This window comes from Schistocerca serialis, chromosome 8, assembly GCF_023864345.2.
Source record: "Schistocerca serialis cubense isolate TAMUIC-IGC-003099 chromosome 8, iqSchSeri2.2, whole genome shotgun sequence".
NCBI lineage: Eukaryota > Metazoa > Arthropoda > Insecta > Orthoptera > Acrididae > Schistocerca > Schistocerca serialis.
The window spans coordinates 350,125,232-350,131,364 of NC_064645.1; the positions used below are offsets into that span (position 1 = coordinate 350,125,232).

The window sequence follows — 6,133 nt, forward strand, 5'->3', positions numbered from 1 at the left end:
TTTCTGCCTTTACCCAACCCAATTTCTGCCTTTACCCAACCCAATTTCTGCCTTTACCCAACCCAATTTCTGCCTTTACCCAACCCAATTTCTGCCTTTACCCAACCCAATTTCTGCCTTTACCCAACCCAATTTCTGCCTTTACCCAACCCAATTTCTGCCTTTACCCAACCCAATTTCTGCCTTTACCCAACCCAATTTCTGCCTTTACCCAACCCAATTTCTGCCTTTACCCAACCCAATTTCTGCCTTTACCCAACCCAATTTCTGCCTTTACCCAACCCAATTTCTGCCTTTACCCAACCCAATTTCTGCCTTTACCCAACCCAATTTCTGCCTTTACCCAACCCAATTTCTGCCTTTACCCAACCCAATTTCTGCCTTTACCCAACCCAATTTCTGCCTTTACCCAACCCAATTTCTGCCTTTACCCAACCCAATTTCTGCCTTTACCCAACCCAATTTCTGCCTTTACCCAACCTAATTTCTGCCTTTACCCAACCTAATTTCTGCCTTTACCCAACCTAATTTCTGCCTTTACCCAACCTAATTTCTGCCTTAACCCAACCTAATTGCTGCCTTAACCCAACCTAATTGCTGCCTTAACCTAACACACATTGGGCCTTAACCCACTCTGTAATTGTCATACGACTCGTTAAATTAATGTAATGTTGCGTAACCGCAACCCTCTCAATATAGTTCGCTACTCACACTGCCCGCTCTCCTGTGTATCGCTTCACGTACAACACCTTGCAAGTGTTGCTGACTTACCACATACTCCCAATATACATTGTAATGTGGACGGCAGCAGGACGTACACCCCCCCCCCTCCCTTGCCTTCGCAACCTGGTCGGTTAGGAGTTAGTGTGTTGAATGGCCTTCACGGCTGTTCACTGGCATTCGCATGCTGAAGCACTCGGTCTACGTCGTGGTACGGCGTGTGTCCACTGTCCGCTGATGTCGTACGCCTAACCCACACACTGTACTGCACACTGGTCCTTATGTACTGAATGATAAACCGTGGCGCATGTGTGACCATATAACGACTGCGCCCAACAACGGCAAACCAAACGGTCCAAATGTTGTGCACTCAGCTGTGTGTCGTCTCCCCGTAAGAGCTGGATTGCAGTGTGGTACGCCATAGAGACTTGTGGGAGGAATGGGCGCCCTGGATGGCGGTCAGCATGAGCCGTCTGTTGATGTAGTGGCGCGTGTATTCAGACCTAGTCGTCTCTTCTCACACAATGTGGTAGCATAGTGCACCGCGTTCCACATCTGCGTCATGCTACAATGGCCAGTTGCCAGTCGTTCGCACAATGGACATCGCATACGTAGGGGGGGGCCACCTTCCACGTATTATCTAGGCGTGCACATTTTGTTGCGTGTATGTGGGCAGACGTAGTGTGTCGTGACACCTAACAGACAGGCATGCAATAATCGTTGAATTTGCAAATGGCGATGGACGTCCACGTTTGCTGGTGAAGTTACGCAAATGAACAACTGGTAACCCATTGTGGTGCGGTTGTTCTCACTAGAGGTGAATCAGTGAGGGCGACGATCGTTTGCGCTACTAACCGGTTGTTTCAGTGATACCCACCATGCCCACAAACGTGAATGGGATCTGGGTGTGAAGCGATACGCGGCGGTGGTTCGGTGTGACCATCCCCGGCCAGTGAGGGGGGGCCCACACGGCGTGCTGGCCGTGCGGTGCGTGGGCGCACGCGCTACAGCCTTCTCCTGGGGGCGCCCAGTGGCATGCGCACTGGCCGACGGACGCGGACTGCGCGCGGCGCCGTGTGGCCAAAATAGGTCCTCATGAGCCCGGTGCGAAGCGTGGTGGACATCTGCAGTGTGCTGGTCCAATTGAGGACTGTGTGCATTTAGGATGCGCCGCCGCCTGGCACTCGGCGCCGCGGCGCCGTCTGCTGCTCGGTCGCCCCAGCGGTTCTCCCTGGTGGTTGGTATCGCAGCTGTGCAGACGTGTTGGCACATGAGCTGTGCTGGGAGAGTTCGCTTCAGCACCCAAGTGGGGCTTTGCCCTTCTGTGGTGCTGGCGTTGGAGCTGTCGGTCACCGTAGGTGGCGTGTGTTGTCTCCCGCCGGCAACGCCACGACAACACGCTCCCAGACCTCTGTCAGCATCGGCAAGCTCAGTTGGGAGCACGGGTGGTCGCACCCAAAGTGTCTACTCGCCTAACTCCGGGCGATTGCGCCTCACTCGAACCCGACCAAGTACTTTGGACGGCGCTGCGCGCCCCCGGTACCTGAGAGGGTTTCGAGGTGTATTGTGCAGGGGAGCTCAGGCTCCTCCTGTTGGCAGAATAGTTGAGCGGACGCTTGCGTGTTCGCGCGGGCCCCTGGGACACACTCCCGGGCGGCCGGCTGCTCAGCTCTAGTTGACGCAGCTCCCTGGTTGATCCTGCCAGTGGTCATATGCTTGTCTCAAAGATTAAGCCATGCATGTCTCAGTACAAGCCACATTAAGGTGAAACCGCGTATGGCTCATTAAATCAGTTATGGTTCCTTACAATGTACCCACGTTACTTGGATAACTGTGTTAATTCTAGAGCTAATACATGCAAACATATTCCCGACCAGAGATGGAAGGGACGCTTTTATTAGATCAAAACCAATCGGTCGGCTCGTCCGGTCCGTTTGCCTTGGTGACGGAGAACAACTTTGGGCTGATCGCACGGTCCTCATACCGGCGACGCATCTTTCAAATGTCTGCCTTATCAACTGTCGATGGTAGGTTCTGGGCCTACCATGCTTGTAACGGGTAACGGGGAATCAGGGTTCGATTCCGGAGAGGGAGCCTGAGAAACGGCTACCACATCCAAGGAAGGCAGCAAGCACACAAATTACCCACTCGGCACAGGGAGGTAGTGACGAAAAATAACGATACTGGACTCATCCGAGACCCCGTAATCAGAATGAGTACACTTTAAATTATTTAACGAGTATCTATTGGAGGGGAAGCCTGGTGCCAGCAGCCGCGGTAATTCCAGCTCCAATAGCGTATATTAAAGTTGTTGTGGTTAAAAAGCTCGTAGTTGGATTTGTGTGCCACGCTGTTGGTTCATCGCCCGTCGGTGTTTAACTGGCATGTATCGTGGGACGTCCTGACGGTGGGGCGAGCCGAAGGCGTGCGACCGCCTCGTGCGTCCCGAGGCGGACCCCATTGAAATCCTACCATAACTCTTTATTGAGTGTCTCGGTGGGCCGGCACGTTTACTTTGAACAAATTAGAGTACTTAAAGCAGGCAAGCCCGCCTGAATACTGTGTGCATGGAATAATGGAATAGGACCTCGGTTCTATTTTGTTGGTTTTCGGAACCCGACGTAACGATTAATAGGGACAAGCGGGGGTATTCGTATTGTGACGTAAGAGGTGAAATTCTTGGATCGTCGCAAGACAAACAGAAGCGAAAGCATTTGCCAAGTATGTTTTCACTAATCAAAAAAGAAAGTTAGAGGTTCAAAGGCTATCAGATACCGCCCTAGTTCTAACCATAAACGATTCCAGCCAGCGATCCGCCGCAGTTCCTCCGATGACTCGGTGGGCAGCCTCCGGAAAACCAAAGCTTTTGGGTTCCGGGGGAAGTATGGTTGCAAAGCTGAAACTTAAAGGAATTGATGGAAGGGCACTGAATTGATGGACTCTAGACTGCTAACTAGTAGTGTGACATCCTTCGTGCAGTAGCGATTACTTTTCTTCTTAGAGGGACAGGCGGCTTCTAGCCACACGAGATTTAGCAATAACAGGTCTGTGATGCCCTTAGATGTTCTGAGCCGCACGCGCGCTACACTGAAGGAATCAGCGTGTCTTCCTAGGCCGAAAGGTCGGGATACCCCGCTGAACCTCCTTCGTTCTAAGGATTGGGGCTTGCAATTGTTCCCCATGAATGAGGAATTCCCAGTAGGCTCGAGTCATAAGCTCGCGTTAATTATTCCCTGCCCTTTGTAAACACCGCCCGTCGCTACTACTGATTGAATGATTTAGTGAGGTCTTCGGACTGGTACGCGGCATCGACTGTCGTTGCCGATGCTACCGGAAAGATGACCAAACTTGATCATTTACAGGAAGTGAAAGTCGTAACAAGGCTTCCGTAGGTGAACCAGCGGAATGATCATTACCGACTAGACTGCATGTCTTTAGATGTGCGTGTTGTGTCGCGCTACATGCTACCTGTACGGACCACAGTAGCAGTGCACTGCATGCAGAACCACACGTGCTTCTCAAAACTAGCGGAAATGTTGTGTGGTACGAGCACTGAAGCCCTGGAGCGGCTGGCCTGCGGCACCTCGCGCCGGTTTTGAATGACTTTCGCCCGAGTCAGTGTCCGCTCCGGTGTGGAGCCGTACGACGCCCATCGGCCGTGAGGCCGTGACACGAAACACTGGAACAATGGACGTCAAACGCCTCAGTCCCGCCCATGCAAATGTTTTGAAAGAGACAGTGGAAAACTAAAAAAAGATCACCCAGGACGGTGGGTCACTCGGCTCGTGGGTCGATGAAGAACGCAGTAAATTGTGCGTCGACATGTGAACTGCAGGACACATGAACATCGACGTTTCGAACGCATATTGCGGTTCATGGATTCCGTTCCCGGGCCACGTCTGGCTGAGGGTCGGCTACATATACTGAAGCGCGCGGCGTTTTCCACGCTTTGGAGACCTGGGAGTGCTGAGGCCGCCTGTGGGGCGGCTGCGTCTCCTGAAACTTGCGATGCGCGCCCGTCGCCTGGCGGTTCGCATAAGGGTACTGTCTCGGTAGCGTGCACAGCTGGCTGGCGGTGTGGCGTGCGATACTTCGTACAATGACCTCAGAGCAGGCGAGACTACCCGCTGAATTTAAGCATATTACTAAGCGGAGGAAAAGAAACTAACAAGGATTCCCCCAGTAGCGGCGAGCGAACAGGGAGGAGTCCAGAACCGAACCCCGCAGGCTGCCGCATGTCGTGGCATGTGGTGTTTGGGAGGGTCCACTACCCCGACGCCTCGCGCCGAGCCCAAGTCCAACTTGAATGAGGCCACGGCCCATAGAGGGTGCCAGGCCCGTAGCGGCCGGTGCGAGCGTCGGCGGGACCTCTCCTTCGAGTCGGGTTGCTTGAGAGTGCAGGTCCAAGTGGGTGGTAAACTCCATCTGAGACTAAATATGACCACGAGATCGATAGCGAACGAGTACCATGGGGGAAAGTTGAAAAGAACTTTGAAGAGAGAGTTCAAAAGTACGTGAAACCATTCTGGGGTAAACGTGAGAAGTCCGAAAGGTCGAACAGGTGAGATTCACGCCCATCCGGCCCCTGGCCCCCGCCCTTGGCAGATGGGGCCGGCCGCCCAAGCGGAGCAATCCACGGTGGGGTCATATCCGGTTGCCTTTCCACTCGCTGCGGGGTGGGGCCGCCCGGTGTGTGGTGGGCAGCACTTCTCCCGTAGTAGGACGTCGCGACCCGCTGGGTGCCGGCCTACGGCCCGGGTGCACAGCCTGTCCTCCCGCTGGCCTCGGTTCGCTTCTGTTGGGCAGAGCCCCTGGGTCCTGGCTGGCTGCTCGGTGGAATATCTGGAGGAGTCGATTCGCCCCATTGGGTGCCCGGGCTCCCGGCAAGCGCGGGCGGTTCTTCCCACATGACGGACCTACCTGGCCCGGCCCTAGACCCGCGCCGGAGTTGGCTCGGGATGCTCTCGGGCGGAATAATCGCTCCTGGCAGCAGCGCTTCAGCTTTGGACAATTTCACGACTCGTCTTGAAACATGGACCAAGGAGTCTAACATGTGCGCGAGTCATTGGGCTGTACGAAACCTAAAAGCATAATGAAAGTGAAGGTCTCGCCTTGCGCGGGCCGAGGGAGGATGGGGCTTCCCCGCCCTTCACGGGGTGGCGGCCTCCGCACTCCCCGGGCGTCTCATCCTCATTGCGAGGTGAGGCGCACCTAGAGCGTACACGTTGGGACCCGAAAGATGGTGAACTATGCCTGGCCAGGACGAAGTCAGGGGAAACCCTGATTGAGGTCCGTAGCGATTCTGACGTGCAAATCGATTATCAGAGCTAGGTATAGGGGCGAAAGACTAATCAAACCATCTAGTAGCTGGTTCCCTCCGACGTTTCCCTCAGGATAGCTGGTGCTCGTGTGA

General features: G+C 54.3%; 1 long non-coding RNA gene and 1 pseudogene across 1 annotated transcript in view; both read left to right on the plus strand.

Moving 5' to 3' along the window:
• The window catches only part of LOC126416090 (uncharacterized), a 375,983-nt gene extending 371,887 nt beyond the window's left edge, over nucleotides 1-4,096 (plus strand). The window contains exon 3 of the long non-coding RNA XR_007575411.1: nucleotides 4,007-4,096. This is a non-coding gene — a long non-coding RNA (uncharacterized LOC126416090). The remainder of the gene's footprint in view (nucleotides 1-4,006) is intronic.
• A 382-nt stretch (nucleotides 4,097-4,478) lies between these two features.
• On the plus strand, nucleotides 4,479-4,633 carry LOC126417526 (5.8S ribosomal RNA; annotated as a pseudogene).
• The last annotated feature ends 1,500 nt before the right edge of the window (nucleotides 4,634-6,133 follow it).